This window comes from Mercurialis annua, linkage group LG3, assembly GCF_937616625.2.
Source record: "Mercurialis annua linkage group LG3, ddMerAnnu1.2, whole genome shotgun sequence".
Taxonomy (NCBI): domain Eukaryota; kingdom Viridiplantae; phylum Streptophyta; class Magnoliopsida; order Malpighiales; family Euphorbiaceae; genus Mercurialis; species Mercurialis annua.
Genome location: NC_065572.1, coordinates 16,212,309 through 16,226,915, shown reverse-complemented (window position 1 = coordinate 16,226,915; position 14,607 = coordinate 16,212,309). Strand labels below are relative to the sequence as shown.

At 46.0% G+C, this 14,607-nt stretch overlaps 42 non-coding genes and 2 pseudogenes across 42 annotated transcripts; all 44 read left to right on the top strand.

The window, feature by feature from the left end:
* Positions 1 to 116: 116 nt before the first annotated feature.
* On the top strand, positions 117 to 235 carry LOC126675759 (5S ribosomal RNA). Its single transcript, XR_007639953.1, has one exon. It is a non-coding gene; the product is annotated as a 5S ribosomal RNA (ribosomal RNA).
* A 213-nt stretch (positions 236 to 448) lies between these two features.
* On the top strand, positions 449 to 567 carry LOC126675732 (5S ribosomal RNA). Its single transcript, XR_007639928.1, has one exon. It is a non-coding gene; the product is annotated as a 5S ribosomal RNA (ribosomal RNA).
* A 213-nt stretch (positions 568 to 780) lies between these two features.
* LOC126675906 (5S ribosomal RNA) lies at positions 781 to 899 on the top strand. The gene has a single exon (XR_007640092.1). It is a non-coding gene; the product is annotated as a 5S ribosomal RNA (ribosomal RNA).
* Positions 900 to 1,112: 213 nt separating this feature from the next.
* LOC126675779 (5S ribosomal RNA) lies at positions 1,113 to 1,231 on the top strand. The gene has a single exon (XR_007639972.1). It is a non-coding gene; the product is annotated as a 5S ribosomal RNA (ribosomal RNA).
* Positions 1,232 to 1,444: 213 nt separating this feature from the next.
* On the top strand, positions 1,445 to 1,563 carry LOC126675633 (5S ribosomal RNA). The gene has a single exon (XR_007639834.1). It is a non-coding gene; the product is annotated as a 5S ribosomal RNA (ribosomal RNA).
* Positions 1,564 to 1,783: 220 nt separating this feature from the next.
* Positions 1,784 to 1,902, top strand: LOC126675714 (5S ribosomal RNA). Its single transcript, XR_007639911.1, has one exon. It is a non-coding gene; the product is annotated as a 5S ribosomal RNA (ribosomal RNA).
* A 214-nt stretch (positions 1,903 to 2,116) lies between these two features.
* Positions 2,117 to 2,235, top strand: LOC126675758 (5S ribosomal RNA). The gene has a single exon (XR_007639952.1). It is a non-coding gene; the product is annotated as a 5S ribosomal RNA (ribosomal RNA).
* Positions 2,236 to 2,448: 213 nt separating this feature from the next.
* On the top strand, positions 2,449 to 2,567 carry LOC126675731 (5S ribosomal RNA). The gene has a single exon (XR_007639927.1). It is a non-coding gene; the product is annotated as a 5S ribosomal RNA (ribosomal RNA).
* Positions 2,568 to 2,780: 213 nt separating this feature from the next.
* LOC126675905 (5S ribosomal RNA) lies at positions 2,781 to 2,899 on the top strand. Its single transcript, XR_007640091.1, has one exon. It is a non-coding gene; the product is annotated as a 5S ribosomal RNA (ribosomal RNA).
* Positions 2,900 to 3,112: 213 nt separating this feature from the next.
* On the top strand, positions 3,113 to 3,231 carry LOC126675857 (5S ribosomal RNA). Its single transcript, XR_007640045.1, has one exon. It is a non-coding gene; the product is annotated as a 5S ribosomal RNA (ribosomal RNA).
* Positions 3,232 to 3,444: 213 nt separating this feature from the next.
* Positions 3,445 to 3,563, top strand: LOC126675721 (5S ribosomal RNA). The gene has a single exon (XR_007639918.1). It is a non-coding gene; the product is annotated as a 5S ribosomal RNA (ribosomal RNA).
* Positions 3,564 to 3,776: 213 nt separating this feature from the next.
* On the top strand, positions 3,777 to 3,895 carry LOC126675901 (5S ribosomal RNA). Its single transcript, XR_007640087.1, has one exon. It is a non-coding gene; the product is annotated as a 5S ribosomal RNA (ribosomal RNA).
* Positions 3,896 to 4,108: 213 nt separating this feature from the next.
* LOC126675678 (5S ribosomal RNA) lies at positions 4,109 to 4,227 on the top strand. The gene has a single exon (XR_007639876.1). It is a non-coding gene; the product is annotated as a 5S ribosomal RNA (ribosomal RNA).
* Positions 4,228 to 4,440: 213 nt separating this feature from the next.
* On the top strand, positions 4,441 to 4,559 carry LOC126675729 (5S ribosomal RNA). Its single transcript, XR_007639925.1, has one exon. It is a non-coding gene; the product is annotated as a 5S ribosomal RNA (ribosomal RNA).
* Positions 4,560 to 4,772: 213 nt separating this feature from the next.
* LOC126675595 (5S ribosomal RNA) lies at positions 4,773 to 4,891 on the top strand. Its single transcript, XR_007639798.1, has one exon. It is a non-coding gene; the product is annotated as a 5S ribosomal RNA (ribosomal RNA).
* Positions 4,892 to 5,104: 213 nt separating this feature from the next.
* On the top strand, positions 5,105 to 5,223 carry LOC126675594 (5S ribosomal RNA). The gene has a single exon (XR_007639797.1). It is a non-coding gene; the product is annotated as a 5S ribosomal RNA (ribosomal RNA).
* A 213-nt stretch (positions 5,224 to 5,436) lies between these two features.
* Positions 5,437 to 5,555, top strand: LOC126675856 (5S ribosomal RNA). Its single transcript, XR_007640044.1, has one exon. It is a non-coding gene; the product is annotated as a 5S ribosomal RNA (ribosomal RNA).
* A 213-nt stretch (positions 5,556 to 5,768) lies between these two features.
* LOC126675843 (5S ribosomal RNA) lies at positions 5,769 to 5,887 on the top strand. Its single transcript, XR_007640032.1, has one exon. It is a non-coding gene; the product is annotated as a 5S ribosomal RNA (ribosomal RNA).
* Positions 5,888 to 6,100: 213 nt separating this feature from the next.
* On the top strand, positions 6,101 to 6,219 carry LOC126675819 (5S ribosomal RNA). Its single transcript, XR_007640010.1, has one exon. It is a non-coding gene; the product is annotated as a 5S ribosomal RNA (ribosomal RNA).
* A 227-nt stretch (positions 6,220 to 6,446) lies between these two features.
* Positions 6,447 to 6,565, top strand: LOC126675593 (5S ribosomal RNA). Its single transcript, XR_007639796.1, has one exon. It is a non-coding gene; the product is annotated as a 5S ribosomal RNA (ribosomal RNA).
* A 213-nt stretch (positions 6,566 to 6,778) lies between these two features.
* LOC126675592 (5S ribosomal RNA) lies at positions 6,779 to 6,897 on the top strand. The gene has a single exon (XR_007639795.1). It is a non-coding gene; the product is annotated as a 5S ribosomal RNA (ribosomal RNA).
* A 213-nt stretch (positions 6,898 to 7,110) lies between these two features.
* On the top strand, positions 7,111 to 7,229 carry LOC126675813 (5S ribosomal RNA). Its single transcript, XR_007640004.1, has one exon. It is a non-coding gene; the product is annotated as a 5S ribosomal RNA (ribosomal RNA).
* Positions 7,230 to 7,449: 220 nt separating this feature from the next.
* LOC126675591 (5S ribosomal RNA) lies at positions 7,450 to 7,568 on the top strand. The gene has a single exon (XR_007639794.1). It is a non-coding gene; the product is annotated as a 5S ribosomal RNA (ribosomal RNA).
* Positions 7,569 to 7,781: 213 nt separating this feature from the next.
* Positions 7,782 to 7,900, top strand: LOC126675736 (5S ribosomal RNA). The gene has a single exon (XR_007639932.1). It is a non-coding gene; the product is annotated as a 5S ribosomal RNA (ribosomal RNA).
* A 220-nt stretch (positions 7,901 to 8,120) lies between these two features.
* On the top strand, positions 8,121 to 8,239 carry LOC126675590 (5S ribosomal RNA). Its single transcript, XR_007639793.1, has one exon. It is a non-coding gene; the product is annotated as a 5S ribosomal RNA (ribosomal RNA).
* A 213-nt stretch (positions 8,240 to 8,452) lies between these two features.
* Positions 8,453 to 8,571, top strand: LOC126675653 (5S ribosomal RNA). Its single transcript, XR_007639853.1, has one exon. It is a non-coding gene; the product is annotated as a 5S ribosomal RNA (ribosomal RNA).
* A 213-nt stretch (positions 8,572 to 8,784) lies between these two features.
* LOC126675776 (5S ribosomal RNA) lies at positions 8,785 to 8,903 on the top strand. Its single transcript, XR_007639969.1, has one exon. It is a non-coding gene; the product is annotated as a 5S ribosomal RNA (ribosomal RNA).
* A 220-nt stretch (positions 8,904 to 9,123) lies between these two features.
* Positions 9,124 to 9,242, top strand: LOC126675589 (5S ribosomal RNA). The gene has a single exon (XR_007639792.1). It is a non-coding gene; the product is annotated as a 5S ribosomal RNA (ribosomal RNA).
* A 213-nt stretch (positions 9,243 to 9,455) lies between these two features.
* LOC126675842 (5S ribosomal RNA) lies at positions 9,456 to 9,574 on the top strand. The gene has a single exon (XR_007640031.1). It is a non-coding gene; the product is annotated as a 5S ribosomal RNA (ribosomal RNA).
* Positions 9,575 to 9,787: 213 nt separating this feature from the next.
* Positions 9,788 to 9,906, top strand: LOC126675818 (5S ribosomal RNA). The gene has a single exon (XR_007640009.1). It is a non-coding gene; the product is annotated as a 5S ribosomal RNA (ribosomal RNA).
* A 227-nt stretch (positions 9,907 to 10,133) lies between these two features.
* LOC126675587 (5S ribosomal RNA) lies at positions 10,134 to 10,252 on the top strand. Its single transcript, XR_007639790.1, has one exon. It is a non-coding gene; the product is annotated as a 5S ribosomal RNA (ribosomal RNA).
* Positions 10,253 to 10,465: 213 nt separating this feature from the next.
* Positions 10,466 to 10,584, top strand: LOC126675586 (5S ribosomal RNA). The gene has a single exon (XR_007639789.1). It is a non-coding gene; the product is annotated as a 5S ribosomal RNA (ribosomal RNA).
* Positions 10,585 to 10,797: 213 nt separating this feature from the next.
* On the top strand, positions 10,798 to 10,916 carry LOC126675735 (5S ribosomal RNA). The gene has a single exon (XR_007639931.1). It is a non-coding gene; the product is annotated as a 5S ribosomal RNA (ribosomal RNA).
* A 220-nt stretch (positions 10,917 to 11,136) lies between these two features.
* On the top strand, positions 11,137 to 11,255 carry LOC126675585 (5S ribosomal RNA). The gene has a single exon (XR_007639788.1). It is a non-coding gene; the product is annotated as a 5S ribosomal RNA (ribosomal RNA).
* A 213-nt stretch (positions 11,256 to 11,468) lies between these two features.
* LOC126675734 (5S ribosomal RNA) lies at positions 11,469 to 11,587 on the top strand. The gene has a single exon (XR_007639930.1). It is a non-coding gene; the product is annotated as a 5S ribosomal RNA (ribosomal RNA).
* A 220-nt stretch (positions 11,588 to 11,807) lies between these two features.
* LOC126675584 (5S ribosomal RNA) lies at positions 11,808 to 11,926 on the top strand. The gene has a single exon (XR_007639787.1). It is a non-coding gene; the product is annotated as a 5S ribosomal RNA (ribosomal RNA).
* Positions 11,927 to 12,139: 213 nt separating this feature from the next.
* Positions 12,140 to 12,258, top strand: LOC126675652 (5S ribosomal RNA). Its single transcript, XR_007639852.1, has one exon. It is a non-coding gene; the product is annotated as a 5S ribosomal RNA (ribosomal RNA).
* A 213-nt stretch (positions 12,259 to 12,471) lies between these two features.
* Positions 12,472 to 12,590, top strand: LOC126675774 (5S ribosomal RNA). Its single transcript, XR_007639967.1, has one exon. It is a non-coding gene; the product is annotated as a 5S ribosomal RNA (ribosomal RNA).
* Positions 12,591 to 12,803: 213 nt separating this feature from the next.
* Positions 12,804 to 12,922, top strand: LOC126675583 (5S ribosomal RNA). Its single transcript, XR_007639786.1, has one exon. It is a non-coding gene; the product is annotated as a 5S ribosomal RNA (ribosomal RNA).
* A 213-nt stretch (positions 12,923 to 13,135) lies between these two features.
* LOC126675733 (5S ribosomal RNA) lies at positions 13,136 to 13,254 on the top strand. Its single transcript, XR_007639929.1, has one exon. It is a non-coding gene; the product is annotated as a 5S ribosomal RNA (ribosomal RNA).
* A 220-nt stretch (positions 13,255 to 13,474) lies between these two features.
* LOC126675938 (5S ribosomal RNA) lies at positions 13,475 to 13,593 on the top strand (annotated as a pseudogene).
* Positions 13,594 to 13,806: 213 nt separating this feature from the next.
* On the top strand, positions 13,807 to 13,925 carry LOC126675766 (5S ribosomal RNA). Its single transcript, XR_007639960.1, has one exon. It is a non-coding gene; the product is annotated as a 5S ribosomal RNA (ribosomal RNA).
* Positions 13,926 to 14,138: 213 nt separating this feature from the next.
* On the top strand, positions 14,139 to 14,263 carry LOC126675931 (5S ribosomal RNA; annotated as a pseudogene).
* Positions 14,264 to 14,476: 213 nt separating this feature from the next.
* Positions 14,477 to 14,595, top strand: LOC126675871 (5S ribosomal RNA). Its single transcript, XR_007640058.1, has one exon. It is a non-coding gene; the product is annotated as a 5S ribosomal RNA (ribosomal RNA).
* The last annotated feature ends 12 nt before the right edge of the window (positions 14,596 to 14,607 follow it).

Below are 14,607 nucleotides of genomic sequence, written 5' to 3'. Positions count from 1 at the left end.
AACGGGAAATAATGGAAAAAGTTCAGGGACCAAAACGTACTTTTAAAGATAGTTTTTATTTTGGTTGAATGAGTTGCAACGCAGCAGATATATACGATGATCGTGCAAGGTATGACGGGTGCGATCATACCAGCACTAATGCACCGGATCCCATCAAAACTCCGAAGTCAAACGTGCTTGGGCGAGAGCAGTACTAGGATGGGTGACCTCCTGGGAAGTCCTCGTGTTGCACCCCTTTTTTGCATTTTTGCGGTCCGCGCCTGCATTTTCTGCTATTATTAGCGCCGAGAGATAAACAAAACGAGCAACGAGCAACTGCAAGTCAGGGACTAAACGGGAAATAATGGAAAAAGTTCAGGGACCAAAACGTACTTTTAAAGATAGTTTTTATTTTGGTTGAATGGGTTGCAACGCAGCAGATATATACGATGATCGTGCAAGGTATGACGGGTGCGATCATACCAGCACTAATGCACCGGATCCCATCAGAACTCCGAAGTAAAACGTGCTTGGGCGAGAGCAGTACTAGGATGGGTGACCTCCTGGAAAGTCCTCGTGTTGCACCCCTTTTTTGCATTTTTGCGGTCCGCGCCTGCATTTTCTGCTATTATGAGCGTCGAGAGATAAACAAAACGAGCAACAAGCAACTGCAAGTCAGGGACTAAACGGGAAATAATGGAAAAAGTTCAGGGACCAAAACGTACTTTTAAGGATAGTTTTTATTTTGGTTGAATGAGTTGCAACGCAGCAGATATATACGATGATCGTGCAAGTTATGACGGCTGCGATCATACCAGCACTAATGCACCGGATCCCATCAGAACTCCGAAGTTAAACGTTCTTGGACGAGAGCGGTACTAGGATGGGTGACCTTCTGGGAAGTCCTCGTGTTGCACCCCTTTTTTGCATTTTTGCGGTCCGCGCCTGCATTTTCTGCTATTATTAGCGCCGAGAGATAAACAAAACGAGCAACGAGCAACTGCAAGTCAGGGACTAAACGGGAAATAATGGAAAAAGTTCAGGGACCAAAACGTACTTTTAAAGATAGTTTTTATTTTGGTTGAATGAGTTGCAACGCAGCAGATATATACGATGATCGTGCAAGGTATGACGGGTGCGATCATACCAGCACTAATGCACCGGATCCCATCAGAACTCCGAAGTCAAATGTTCTTGGGCGAGAGCAGTACTAGGATGGGTGACCTCCTGGGAAGTCCTCGTGTTGCACCCCTTTTTTGCATTTTTGCGGTCCGCGCCTGCATTTTCTGCTATTATTAGCGCCGAGAGATAAACAAAACGAGCAACGAGCAACTGCAAGTCAGGGACTAAACGGGAAATAATGGAAAAAGTTCAGGGACCAAAACGTACTTTTAAAGATAGTTTTTATTTTGGTTGAATGAGTTGCAACGCAGCAGATATATACGATGATCGAGCAAGGTATGACGGGTGCGATCATACCAGCACTAATGCACCGGATCCCATCAGAACTCCGAAGTCAAACGTGCTTGGGCGAGAGCAGTACTAGGATGGGTGACCTCCTGAGAAGTCCTCGTGTTGCACCCCTTTTTTGTATTTTTGCGGTCTGCGCCTGCATTTTCTGCTATTATTAGCGCCGAGAGATAAACAAAACGAGCAACGAGCAACGAGCAACTGCAAGTCAGGGACTAAACGGGAAATAATGGAAAACGTTCAGGGACCAAAACGTACTTTTAAAGATAGTGTTTATTTTGGTTGAATGCGTTGCAACGCAGCAGATATATACGATGATCGTGCAAGGTATGACGGGTGCGATCATACCAGCACTAATGCACCGGATCCCATCAGAACTCCGAAGTCAAACGCGCTTGGGCGAGAGCAGTACTAGGATGGGTGACCTCCTGGGAAGTCCTCGTGTTGCACCCCTTTTTTGCATTTTTGCGGTCCGCGCCTGCATTTTCTGCTATTATTAGCGCCGAGAGATAAACAAAACGAGCAACGAGCAACGAGCAAGTCAGGGACTAAACGGGAAATAATGGAAAAAGTTCAGGGACCAAAACGTACTTTTAAAGATAGTTTTTATTTTGGTTGAATGAGTTGCAACGCAGCAGATATATACGATGATCGTGCAAGGTATGACGGGTGCGATCATACCAGCACTAATGCACCGGATCCCATCAAAACTCCGAAGTCAAACGTGCTTGGGCGAGAGCAGTACTAGGATGGGTGACCTCCTGGGAAGTCCTCGTGTTGCACCCCTTTTTTGCATTTTTGCGGTCCGCGCCTGCATTTTCTGCTATTATTAGCGCCGAGAGATAAACAAAACGAGCAACGAGCAACTGCAAGTCAGGGACTAAACGGGAAATAATGGAAAAAGTTCAGGGACCAAAACGTACTTTTAAAGATAGTTTTTATTTTGGTTGAATGGGTTGCAACGCAGCAGATATATACGATGATCGTGCAAGGTATGACGGGTGCGATCATACCAGCACTAATGCACCGGATCCCATCAGAACTCCGAAGTAAAACGTGCTTGGGCGAGAGCAGTACTAGGATGGGTGACCTCCTGGAAAGTCCTCGTGTTGCACCCCTTTTTTGCATTTTTGCGGTCCGCGCCTGCATTTTCTGCTATTATGAGCGTCGAGAGATAAACAAAACGAGCAACAAGCAACTGCAAGTCAGGGACTAAACGGGAAATAATGGAAAAAGTTCAGGGACCAAAACGTACTTTTAAGGATAGTTTTTATTTTGGTTGAATGAGTTGCAACGCAGCAGATATATACGATGATCGTGCAAGTTATGACGGCTGCGATCATACCAGCACTAATGCACCGGATCCCATCAGAACTCCGAAGTTAAACGTTCTTGGACGAGAGCGGTACTAGGATGGGTGACCTTCTGGGAAGTCCTCGTGTTGCACCCCTTTTTTGCATTTTTGCGGTCCGCGCCTGCATTTTCTGCTATTATTAGCGCCGAGAGATAAACAAAACGAGCAACGAGCAACTGCAAGTCAGGGACTAAACGGGAAATAATGGAAAAAGTTCAGGGACCAAAACGTACTTTTAAAGATAGTTTTTATTTTGGTTGAATGACTTGCAACGCAGCAGATATATACGATGATCGTGCAAGGTATGACGGGTGCGATCATACCAGCACTAATGCACCGGATCCCATCAGAACTCCGAAGACAAATGTTCTTGGGCGAGAGCAGTACTAGGATGGGTGACCTCCTGGGAAGTCCTCGTGTTGCACCCCTTTTTTGCATTTTTGCGGTCCGCGCCTGCATTTTCTGCTATTATTAGCGCCGAGAGATAAACAAAACGAGCAACGAGCAACTGCAAGTCAGGGACTAAACGGGAAATAATGGAAAAAGTTCAGGGACCAAAACGTACTTTTAAAGATAGTTTTTATTTTGGTTGAATGAGTTGCAACGCAGCAGATATATACGATGATCGAGCAAGGTATGACGGGTGCGATCATACCAGCACTAATGCACCGGATCCCATCAGAACTCCGAAGTCAAACATGCTTGGGCGAGAGCAGTACTAGGATGGGTGACCTCCTGGGAAGTCCTCGTGTTGCACCCCTTTTTTGCATTTTTGCGGTCCGCGCCTGCATTTTCTGCTATTATTAGCGCCGAGAGATAAACAAAACGAGCAACGAGCAACTGCAAGTCAGGGACTAAACGGGAAATAATGGAAAAAGTTCAGGGACCAAAACGTACTTTTAAAGATAGTTTTTATTTTGGTTGAATGAGTTGCAACGCAGCAGATATATACGATGATCGTGCAAGGTATGACGGGTGCGATCATACCAGCACTAATGCACCGGATCCTATCAGAACTCCGAAGTCAAACGTTCTTGGGCGAGAGCTGTACTAGGATGGGTGACCTCCTGGGAAGTCCTCGTGTTGCACCCCTTTTTTGTATTTTTGCGGTCCACGCCTGCATTTTCTGCTATTATTAGCGCCGAGAGATAAACAAAACGAGCAACGAGCAACTGCAAGTCAGGGACTAAACGGGAAATAATGGAAAAAGTTCAGGGACCAAAACGTACTTTTAAAGATAGTTTTTATTTTAATTGAATGAGTTGCAACGCAGCAGATATATACGATGATCGTGCAAGGTATGACGGGTGCGATCATACCAGCACTAATGCACCGGATCCCATCAGAACTCCGAAGTCAAACGTGCTTGGGCGAGAGCAGTACTAGGATGGGTGACCTCCTAGGAAGTCCTCGTGTTGCACCCCTTTTTTGCATTTTTGCGGTCCGCGCCTGCATTTTCTGCTATTATTAGCGCCGAGAGATAAACAAAACGAGCAACGAGCAACTGCAAGTCAGGGACTAAACGGGAAATAATGGAAAAAGTTCAGGGACCAAAACGTACTTTTAAAGATAGTTTTTATTTTGGTTGAATGGGTTGCAACGCAGCAGATATATACGATAATCGTGCAAGGTATGACGGGTGCGATCATACCAGCACTAATGCACCGGATCCCATCAGAACTCCGAAGTTAAACGTGGTTGGGCGAGAGCAGTACTAGGATGGGTGACCTCCTGGGAAGTCCTCGTGTTGCACCCCTTTTTTGCATTTTTGCGGTCCGCGCCTGCATTTTCTGCTATTATTAGCGCCGAGAGATAAACAAAACGAGCAACGAGCAACTGCAAGTCAGGGACTAAACGGGAAATAATGGAAAAAGTTCAGGGACCAAAACGTACTTTTAAAGATAGTTTTTATTTTTGTTGAATGAGTTGCAACGCAGCAGATATATACGATGATCGTGCAAGGTATGACGGGTGCGATCATACCAGCACTAATGCACCGGATCCCATCAGAACTCCGAAGTCAAACGTGCTTGGGCGAGAGCAGTACTAGGATGGGTGACCTCCTGGGAAGTCCTCGTGTTGCACCCCTTTTTTGCATTTTTGCGGTCCGCGCCTGCAGTTTCTGCTATTATTAGCGCCGAGAGATAAACAAAACGAGCAACGAGCAACTGCAAGTCGGGGACTAAACGGGAAATAATGGAAAAAGTTCAGGGACCAAAACGTACTTTTAAAGATAGTTTTTATTTTGGTTGAATGAGTTGCAACGCAGCAGATATATACGATGATCGAGCAAGGTATGACGGGTGCGATCATACCAGCACTAATGCACCGGATCCCATCAGAACTCCGAAGTCAAACGTGCTTGGGCGAGAGCAGTACTAGGATGGGTGACCTCCTGGGAAGTCCTCGTGTTGCACCCCTTTTTTGCATTTTTGCGGTCCGCGCCTGCATTTTCTGCTATTATGAGCGCCGAGAGATAAACAAAACGAGCAACAAGCAACTGCAAGTCAGGGACTAAACGGGAAATAATGGAAAAAGTTCAGGGACCAAAATGTACTTTTAAAGATAGTTTTTATTTTGGTTGAATGAGTTGCAACGCAGCAGATATATACGATGATCGTGCAAGGTATGACGGGTGCGATCATACCAGCACTAATGCACCAGATCCCATCAGAACTCCGAAGTCAAATGTTCTTGGGCGAGAGCAGTACTAGGATGGGTGACCTCCTGGGAAGTCCTCGTGTTGCACCCCTTTTTTGCATTTTTGCGGTCCGCGCCTGCATTTTCTGCTATTATTAGCGCCGAGAGATAAACAAAACGAGCAACGAGCAACTGCAAGTCAGGGACTAAACGGGAAATAATGGAAAAAGTTCAGGGACCAAAACGTACTTTTAAAGATAGTTTTTATTTTGGTTGAATGAGTTGCAACGCAGCAGATATATACGATGATCGTGCAAGGTATGACGGGTGCGATCATACCAGCACTAATGCACCGGATCCCATCAGAACTCTGAAGTCAAACGTGCTTGGGCGAGAGCAGTATTAGGATGGGTGACCTCCTAGGAAGTCCTCGTGTTGCACCCCTTTTTTGCATTTTTGCTGTCCGCGCCTGCATTTTCTGCTATTATTAGCGCCGAGAGATAAACAAAACGAGCAACGAGCAACTGCAAGTCAGGGACTAAACGGGAAATAATGGAAAAAGTTCAGGGACCAAAACGTACTTTTAAAGATAGTTTTTATTTTGGTTGAATGGGTTGCAACGCAGCAGATATATACGATAATCGTGCAAGGTATGACGGGTGCGATCATACCAGCACTAATGCACCAGATCCCATCAGAACTCCGAAGTCAAACGTTCTTGGGCGAGAGCAGTACTAGGATGGGTGACCTCCTGGGAAGTCCTCGTGTTGCACCCCTTTTTTGTATTTTTGCGGTCCGCGCCAGCATTTTCTGCTATTATTAGCGCCGAGAGATAAACAAAACGAGCAACGAGCAACGAGCAACGAGCAACTGCAAGTCAGGGACTAAACGGGAAATAATGGAAAACGTTCAGGGACCAAAACATACTTTTAAAGATAGTTTTTATTTTGGTTGAATGAGTTGCAACGCAGCAGATATATACGATGATCGAGCAAGGTATGACGGGTGCGATCATACCAGCACTAATGCACCGGATCCCATCAGAACTCCGAAGTCAAACGTGCTTGGGCGAGAGCAGTACTAGGATGGGTGACCTCCTGGGAAGTCCTCGTGTTGCACCCCTTTTTTGCATTTTTGCGGTCCGCGCCTGCATTTTCTGCTATTATTAGCGCCGAGAGATAAACAAAACGAGCAACGAGCAACTGCAAGTCAGGGACTAAACGGGAAATAATGGAAAAAGTTCAGAGACCAAAACGTACTTTTAAAGATAGTTTTTATTTTGGTTGAATGGGTTGCAACGCAGCAGATATATACGATGATCGTGCAAGGTATGACGGGTGCGATCATACCAGCACTAATGCACCGGATCCCATCAGAACTCCGAAGTCAAACGTGCTTGGGCGAGAGCAGTACTAGGATGGGTGACCTCCTGGGAAGTCCTCGTGTTGCACCCCTTTTTTGCATTTTTGCGGTCCGCGCCTGCATTTTCTGCTATTATTAGCGCCGAGAGATAAACAAAACGAGCAACGAGCAACTGCAAGTCAGGGACTAAACGGGAAATAATGGAAAAAGTTCAGGGACCAAAACGTACTTTTAAAGATAGTTTTTATTTTGGTTGAATGAGTTGCAACGCAGCAGATATATACGATGATCGTGCAAGGTATGACTGGTGCGATCATACCAGCACTAATGCACCGGATCCCATCAGAACTCCGAAGTCAAACGTTCTTGGGCGAGAGCAGTACTAGGATGGGTGACCTCCTGGGAAGTCCTCGTGTTGCACCCCTTTTTTGTATTTTTGCGGTCCGCGCCTGCATTTTCTGCTATTATTAGCGCCGAGAGATAAACAAAACGAGCAACGAGCAACGAGCAACTGCAAGTCAGGGACTAAACGGGAAATAATGGAAAAAGTTCAGGGACCAAAACGTACTTTTAAAGATAGTTTTTATTTTGGTTGAATGGGTTGCAACGCAGCAGATATATACGATAATCGTGCAAGGTATGACGGGTGCGATCATACCAGCACTAATGCACCGGATCCCATCAGAACTCCGAAGTCAAACGTGCTTGGGCGAGAGCAGTACTAGGATGGGTGACCTCCTGGGAAGTCCTCGTGTTGCACCCCTTTTTTGCATTTTTGCGGTCCGCGCCTGCATTTTCTGCTATTATTAGCGCCGAGAGATAAACAAAACGAGCAACGAGCAACTGCAAGTCAGGGACTAAACGGGAAATAATGGAAAAAGTTCAGGGACCAACACGTACTTTTAAAGATAGTTTTTATTTTGGTTGAATGAGTTGCAACGCAGCAGATATATACGATAATCGTGCAAGGTATGACGGGTGCGATCATACCAGCACTAATGCACCGGATCCCATCAGAACTCCGAAGTCAAACGTTCTTGGGCGAGAGCAGTACTAGGATGGGTGACCTCCTGGGAAGTCCTCGTGTTGCACCCCTTTTTTGTATTTTTGCGGTCCGCGCCAGCATTTTCTGCTATTATTAGCGCCGAGAGATAAACAAAACGAGCAACGAGCAACGAGCAACTGCAAGTCAGGGACTAAACGGGAAATAATGGAAAACGTTCAGGGACCAAAACATACTTTTAAAGATAGTTTTTATTTTGGTTGAATGAGTTGCAACGCAGCAGATATATACGATGATCGAGCAAGGTATGACGGGTGCGATCATACCAGCACTAATGCACCGGATCCCATCAGAACTCCGAAGTCAAACGTGCTTGGGCGAGAGCAGTACTAGGATGGGTGACCTCCTGGGAAGTCCTCGTGTTGCACCCCTTTTTTGCATTTTTGCGGTCCGCGCCTGCATTTTCTGCTATTATTAGCGCCGAGAGATAAACAAAACGAGCAACGAGCAACTGCAAGTCAGGGACTAAACGGGAAATAATGGAAAAAGTTCAGAGTCCAAAACGTACTTTTAAAGATAGTTTTTATTTTGGTTGAATGGGTTGCAACGCAGCAGATATATACGATGATCGTGCAAGGTATGACGGGTGCGATCATACCAGCACAAATGCACCGGATCCCATCAGAACTCCGAAGTCAAACGTGCTTGGGCGAGAGCAGTACTAGGATGGGTGACCTCCTGGGAAGTCCTCGTGTTGCACCCCTTTTTTGCATTTTTGCGGTCCGCGCCTGCATTTTCTGCTATTATTAGCGCCGAGAGATAAACAAAACGAGCAACGAGCAACTGCAAGTCAGGGACTAAACGGGAAATAATGGAAAAAGTTCAGGGACCAAAACGTACTTTTAAAGATAGTTTTTATTTTGGTTGAATGAGTTGCAACGCAGCAGATATATACGATGATCGTGCAAGGTATGACGGGTGCGATCATACCAGCACTAATGCACCGGATCCCATCAGAACTCCGAAGTCAATCGTTCTTGGGCGAGAGCAGTACTAGGATGGGTGACCTCCTGGGAAGTCCTCGTGTTGCACCCCTTTTTTGTATTTTTGCGGTCCGCGCCTGCATTTTCTGCTATTATTAGCGCCGAGAGATAAACAAAACGAGCAACGAGCAACGAGCAACTGCAAGTCAGGGACTAAACGGGAAATAATGGAAAAAGTTCAGGGACCAAAACGTACTTTTAAAGATAGTTTTTATTTTGGTTGAATGGGTTGCAACGCAGCAGATATATACGATAATCGTGCAAGGTATGACGGGTGCGATCATACCAGCACTAATGCACCGGATCCCATCAGAACTCCGAAGTCAAACGTGCTTGGGCGAGAGCAGTACTAGGATGGGTGACCTCCTGGGAAGTCCTCGTGTTGCACCCCTTTTTTGCATTTTTGCGGTCCGCGCCTGCATTTTCTGCTATTATTAGCGCCGAGAGATAAACAAAACGAGCAACGAGCAACTGCAAGTCAGGGACTAAACGGGAAATAATGGAAAAAGTTCAGGGACCAAAACGTACTTTTAAAGATAGTTTTTATTTTGGTTGAATGAGTTGCAACGCAGCAGATATATACGATGATCGTGCAAGGTATGACGGGTGCGATCATACCAGCACTAATGCACCGGATCCCATCAGAACTCTGAAGTCAAACGTGCTTGGGCGAGAGCAGTATTAGGATGGGTGACCTCCTAGGAAGTCCTCGTGTTGCACCCCTTTTTTGCATTTTTGCTGTCCGCGCCTGCATTTTCTGCTATTATTAGCGCCGAGAGATAAACAAAACGAGCAACGAGCAACTGCAAGTCAGGGACTAAACGGGAAATAATGGAAAAAGTTCAGGGACCAAAACGTACTTTTAAAGATAGTTTTTATTTTGGTTGAATGGGTTGCAACGCAGCAGATATATACGATAATCGTGCAAGGTATGACGGGTGCGATCATACCAGCACTAATGCACCAGATCCCATCAGAACTCCGAAGTCAAACGTTCTTGGGCGAGAGCAGTACTAGGATGGGTGACCTCCTGGGAAGTCCTCGTGTTGCACCCCTTTTTTGTATTTTTGCGGTCCGCGCCAGCATTTTCTGCTATTATTAGCGCCGAGAGATAAACAAAACGAGCAACGAGCAACGAGCAACGAGCAACTGCAAGTCAGGGACTAAACGGGAAATAATGGAAAACGTTCAGGGACCAAAACATACTTTTAAAGATAGTTTTTATTTTGGTTGAATGAGTTGCAACGCAGCAGATATATACGATGATCGAGCAAGGTATGACGGGTGCGATCATACCAGCACTAATGCACCGGATCCCATCAGAACTCCGAAGTCAAACGTGCTTGGGCGAGAGCAGTACTAGGATGGGTGACCTCCTGGGAAGTCCTCGTGTTGCACCCCTTTTTTGCATTTTTGCGGTCCGCGCCTGCATTTTCTGCTATTATTAGCGCCGAGAGATAAACAAAACGAGCAACGAGCAACTGCAAGTCAGGGACTAAACGGGAAATAATGGAAAAAGTTCAGAGACCAAAACGTACTTTTAAAGATAGTTTTTATTTTGGTTGAATGGGTTGCAACGCAGCAGATATATACGATGATCGTGCAAGGTATGACGGGTGCGATCATACCAGCACTAATGCACCGGATCCCATCAGAACTCCGAAGTCAAACGTGCTTGGGCGAGAGCAGTACTAGGATGGGTGACCTCCTGGGAAGTCCTCGTGTTGCACCCCTTTTTTGCATTTTTGCGGTCCGCGCCTGCATTTTCTGCTATTATTAGCGCCGAGAGATAAACAAAACGAGCAACGAGCAACTGCAAGTCAGGGACTAAACGGGAAATAATGGAAAAAGTTCAGGGACCAAAACGTACTTTTAAAGATAGTTTTTATTTTGGTTGAATGAGTTGCAACGCAGCAGATATATACGATGATCGTGCAAGGTATGACGGGTGCGATCATACCAGCACTAATGCACCGGATCCCATCAGAACTCCGAAGTCAAACGTTCTTGGGCGAGAGCAGTACTAGGATGGGTGACCTCCTGGGAAGTCCTCGTGTTGCACCCCTTTTTTGTATTTTTGCGGTCCGCGCCTGCATTTTCTGCTATTATTAGCGCCGAGAGATAAACAAAACGAGCAACGAGCAACGAGCAACTGCAAGTCAGGGACTAAACGGGAAATAATGGAAAAAGTTCAGGGACCAAAACGTACTTTTAAAGATAGTTTTTATTTTGGTTGAATGGGTTGCAACGCAGCAGATATATACGATAATCGTGCAAGGTATGACGGGTGCGATCATACCAGCACTAATGCACCGGATCCCATCAGAACTCCGAAGTCAAACGTGCTTGGGCGAGAGCAGTACTAGGATGGGTGACCTCCTGGGAAGTCCTCGTGTTGCACCCCTTTTTTGCATTTTTGCGGTCCGCGCCTGCATTTTCTGCTATTATTAGCGCCGAGAGATAAACAAAACGAGCAACGAGCAACTGCAAGTCAGGGACTAAACGGGAAATAATGGAAAAAGTTCAGGGACCAACACGTACTTTTAAAGATAGTTTTTATTTTGGTTGAATGAGTTGCAACGCAGCAGATATATACGATAATCGTGCAAGGTATGACGGGTGCGATCATACCAGCACTAATGCACCGGATCCCATCAGAACTCCGAAGTCAAACGTTCTTGGGCGAGAGCAGTACTAGGATGGGTGACCTCCTGGGAAGTCCTCGTGTTGCACCCCTTTTTTGTATTTTTGCGGTCCGCGCCAGCATTTTCTGCTATTATTAGCGCCGAGAGATAAACAAAACGAGCAACGAGCAACGAGCAACTGCAAGTCAGGGACTAAACGGGAAATAATGGAAAACGTTCAGGGACCAAAACATACTTTTAAAGATAGTTTTTATTTTGGTTGAATGAGTTGCAACGCAGCAGATATATACGATGATCGAGCAAGGTATGACGGGTGCGATCATACCAGCACTAATGCACCGGATCCCATCAGAACTCCGAAGTCAAACGTGCTTGGGCGAGAGCAGTACTAGGATGGGTGACCTCCTGGGAAGTCCTCGTGTTGCACCCCTTTTTTGCATTTTTGCGGTCCGCGCCTGCATTTTCTGCTATTATTAGCGCCGAGAGATAAACAAAACGAGCAACGAGCAACTGCAAGTCAGGGACTAAACGGGAAATAATGGAAAAAGTTCAGAGTCCAAAACGTACTTTTAAAGATAGTTTTTATTTTGGTTGAATGGGTTGCAACGCAGCAGATATATACGATGATCGTGCAAGGTATGACGGGTGCGATCATACCAGCACAAATGCACCGGATCCCATCAGAACTCCGAAGTCAAACGTGCTTGGGCGAGAGCAGTACTAGGATGGGTGACCTCCTGGGAAGTCCTCGTGTTGCACCCCTTTTTTGCATTTTTGCGGTCCGCGCCTGCATTTTCTGCTATTATTAGCGCCGAGAGATAAACAAAACGAGCAACGAGCAACTGCAAGTCAGGGACTAAACGGGAAATAATGGAAAAAGTTCAGGGACCAAAACGTACTTTTAAAGATAGTTTTTATTTTGGTTGAATGAGTTGCAACGCAGCAGATATATACGATGATCGTGCAAGGTATGACGGGTGCGATCATACCAGCACTAATGCACCGGATCCCATCAGAACTCCGAAGTCAATCGTTCTTGGGCGAGAGCAGTACTAGGATGGGTGACCTCCTGGGAAGTCCTCGTGTTGCACCCCTTTTTTGTATTTTTGCGGTCCGCGCCTGCATTTTCTGCTATTATTAGCGCCGAGAGATAAACAAAACGAGCAACGAGCAACTGCAAGTCAGGGACTAAACGGGAAATAATGGAAAAAGTTCAGGGACCAAAACGTACTTTTAAAGATAGTTTTTATTTTGGTTGAATGGGTTGCAACGCAGCAGATATATACGATAATCGTGCAAGGTATGACGGGTGCGATCATACCAGCACTAATGCACCGGATCCCATCAGAACTCCGAAGTCAAACGTGCTTGGGCGAGAGCAGTACTAGGATGGGTGACCTCCTGGGAAGTCCTCGTGTTGCACCCCTTTTTTGCATTTTTGCGGTCCGCGCCTGCATTTTCTGCTATTATTAGCGCCGAGAGATAAACAAAACGAGCAACGAGCAACTGCAAGTCAGGGACTAAACGGGAAATAATGGAAAAAGTTCAGGGACCAACACGTACTTTTAAAGATAGTTTTTATTTTGGTTGAATGAGTTGCAACGCAGCAGATATATACGATAATCGTGCAAGGTATGACGGGTGCGATCATACCAGCACTAATGCACCGGATCCCATCAGAACTCCGAAGTCAAACGTTCTTGGGCGAGAGCAGTACTAGGATGGGTGACCTCCTGGGAAGTCCTCGTGTTGCACCCCTTTTTTGTATTTTTGCGGTCCGCGCCAGCATTTTCTGCTATTATTAGCGCCGAGAGATAAACAAAACGAGCAACGAGCAACGAGCAACTGCAAGTCAGGGACTAAACGGGAAATAATGGAAAACGTTCAGGGACCAAAACATAATTTTAAAGATAGTTTTTATTTTGGTTGAATGAGTTGCAACGCAGCAGATACATACGATGATTGTGCAAGGTATGACGGGTGCGATCATACCACCACTAATGCACCGGATCCCATCAGAACTCCGAAGTAAAACGTGCTTCTGTGAGAGCAGTACGAGGATGGGTGACCTCCTGGGAAGTCCTCGTGTTGCACCCCTTTTTTGCATTTTTGCGGTCCGCGCCTGCATTTTCTGCTATTATTAGCGCCGAGAGATAAACAAAACGAGCAACGAGCAACTGCAAGTCAGGGACTAAACGGGAAATAATGGAAAAAGTTCAGGGACCAAAACGTACTTTTAAAGATAGTTTTTATTTTGGTTGAATGAGTTGCAACGCAGCATATATATACGATGATCATGTAAGGTATGACGGGTGCGATCATAGCAGCACTAATGCACCGGATCCCATCAGAACTCCGAAGTCAAACGTGCTTGGGCGAGAGCAGTACTAGGATGGGTGACCTCCTGGGAAGTCCTCGTGTTGCACCCCTTTTTTGCATTTTTGCGGTCCGCGCCTGCATTTTCTGCTATTATTAGCGCCGAGAGATAAACAAAACGAGCAACGAGCAACTGCAAGTCAGGGACTAAACGGGAAATAATGGAAAAAGTTCAGGGACCAAAACGTACTTTTAAAGATAGTTTTTATTTTGGTTGAATGAGTTGCAACGCAGCAGATATATACGATGATCGTGCAAGGTATGACGGGTGCGATCATACCAGCACAAATGCACCGGATCCCATCAGAACTCCGAAGCTTAACGTGCTTGGGCGAGAGCAGTACTAGTACTAGGATGGGTGACCTCCTGGGAAGTCCTCGTGTTGCACCCCTTCTTTGCATTTTTGCGGTCCGCGCCTGCATGTTTTGCTATTATTAGCGCCGAGAGATAAACAAAACGAGCAACGAGCAACTACAAGTCAGGGACTAAACGGGAAATAATGGAAAAAGTTCAGGGACCAAAACGTACTTTTAAAGATAGATTTTATTTTGGTTGAATGAGTTGCAACGCAGCAGAAACATACGATGATCGTGCAAGGTATGACGGGTGCGATCATACCAGCACTAATGCACCAGATACCATCAGAACTCCGAAGTAAAACGTGCTTGGGCGAGAGCAGTACTAGGATGGGTGACCTCCTGGGAAGTCCTCGTGTTGCACCCCTTTTTTGCATTT